The sequence below is a fragment of the Mandrillus leucophaeus genome, unplaced genomic scaffold, assembly GCF_000951045.1.
Source record: "Mandrillus leucophaeus isolate KB7577 unplaced genomic scaffold, Mleu.le_1.0 Scaffold701, whole genome shotgun sequence".
Lineage (NCBI taxonomy): Eukaryota > Metazoa > Chordata > Mammalia > Primates > Cercopithecidae > Mandrillus > Mandrillus leucophaeus.
Genome location: NW_012107598.1, coordinates 176,789 through 178,838, shown reverse-complemented (window position 1 = coordinate 178,838; position 2,050 = coordinate 176,789). Strand labels below are relative to the sequence as shown.

Genomic DNA, 2,050 nt, shown 5'->3' with positions numbered 1-2,050 from the left:
ATTGTTTTGTTTTAAATTTTATATAATTATTTGGTATATCTTATATCAACTACTATCAACACTGCTTATTTAATGTATTTTTACAATAAAATTAAAATTTTAATGATAGCTTTTCATCTATTAAAATGTCTATATATGTGCAAAAATTTTGTTTTTTATAGCTAGACATGAGACAATGGGTTAAAAAATGATCTTAATTGTTAAGCATATTTTTACATTACATCTTTACATTTTCAGCCAACACAATGTCGGAATATTTTAAACACAAATATTATTTAGAATAGTTCTTAAAAATATTTGACATTTCAAAATAATACCAAATTTCATTTTAAAATTAAATGTTACTTAAGAAAGTTGTTTCCTTTCCTAAAAAATTAACAAACGAAAAGCAAGGAAAAAAACCCTAATCCAGTTAGCAATCTTCTTACCTTCCTTTAGTCACATGTAGTGCCAAGAATAAGGTGTCTATTTAACATGTTTCTTCTTTCCATGACTTGCAGTGAATTGTGGATATCTATCCATAAAGGAAATTGTGTGTGAATGCCAACATGCATAGAAATTTAATTCCTAACATATAAGTATCAAATCAAAACCTTAGACACCAGCCAATGCCGTCCCAAGAATGTAACACACTTGAGGACAAGCTTCCTCTTGAGCCAACTCTGTCAACAGACACCACTTTTATTTCATGTACTCCCATTCTCTGGCACCTCTTTTCTTCCTGCTATCACAAATACGATTTTTTTAAAAGCCACTATCAAGGTAGTAAAAATGGCTTTAATTTATACTTGGTGTATTCATTTGCTAGGGGTGCCATAACAAAACACCACAAATGGGGTGGGTTAAACAGAAACTAATTTTCTCATGGTTCTATCGGCTGCACATTTATTGAGGTGCCAGTGGGGTAGGCTTTCTCTGAGGTCCTTAAGGGAAAATCTGTCCCAGGCATTTATTTGCCTTTTAGATAACTGTTCTTTAGATTAGTGATCCCAGGGCACCAGGGACCAGCGTTGGGGAAGACAATTTTTTCACAGAAGCTGAGGGACAGGGGTGTTTCAGGATGAAACTGTTCCACCTGAGATCATCAAGCATTAGTTAGATTCTCTTAAGGAGATCACAAACTAGATGCCATGCAAAGCGGTTCACAAGAGGGTTCGCGCTCCTATAAGAACCCAATGCCTCTGCTGATCTGATGGGAGGCAGAGCTCAGGTGGCATTGCTTGCTGGCCTGCGGCTCACCTCCTGTTGTGCTGCCCAGTTCCTAACAGGTCTGGTCCATGGCCCAGGGGTTAGGGACCCCTGCTTGAGGAGACTGCCCTTTAGATGACTAGCATTTTCATATACATCATCCCTCTGAGCACAAGCACCCCAGTGTCTCTCTGCATGTTCTAACCTCCCGTTTTCATAAGGACCCAGGTTAGATATTAAATTAGGACTCACCCTAATGTCCTCACTTTAACTTAATCACCCCTTTAAAGGCTCTATCTCCAAAAATGGTCACGTTCACAGGTACTAGGCCATGGGCTTTCATGTGTGAATTTTAGGGGGAAATTCAGCTCACAGCACTCAGGTTTAATAGTAAATTAACAAAGTGAAGACAATTAATTCAGTCAGGGACTGAAACACATCCAGTGATGAATATACTTTTTCTCCATGACAGAAAAAAGCCATATGGCTTCTGAATTTTAATGTGAGAAATGAAGAAATGCATGGGTTATGGCTAACCATAAAAAAAATACTTAAATGTAATTCCTTCATTTGAAAGTGTTTCACTAATTTTTTAAAACTATATAAGGAATATTATCTATGCTTCCACTTTACTAAGCCATAGAATCTATGTAGATTCTACATAGAGAGTCAACAAATGATGCTACAAAGCAGCACATGCTTGAGTACGTTAGGCAACAGCTACTTGAGCAACAAAAGTCACAATTAGAGAAAGCTTAGTTCCCACTGCAAAAGAGAGGCAAATACTGCAAAAGAACAAGGGGAATTAGACTGTAGTTTTGAAGAGTCACTTGCAATTTTTATTAAATGCTGATCATTTCCA

The 2,050-nt window shown here is 36.6% G+C and overlaps 1 protein-coding gene across 1 annotated transcript in view; it reads right to left on the bottom strand.

Annotated features, from left to right (window-relative positions):
* Positions 1 to 2,050, bottom strand: part of ANKRD7 (ankyrin repeat domain 7) — a gene marked incomplete at its 5' end in the record, with an annotated part of 84,554 nt that overhangs the window by 2,764 nt on the left and 79,740 nt on the right. The gene's annotated exons all lie outside the window — the stretch shown is intronic.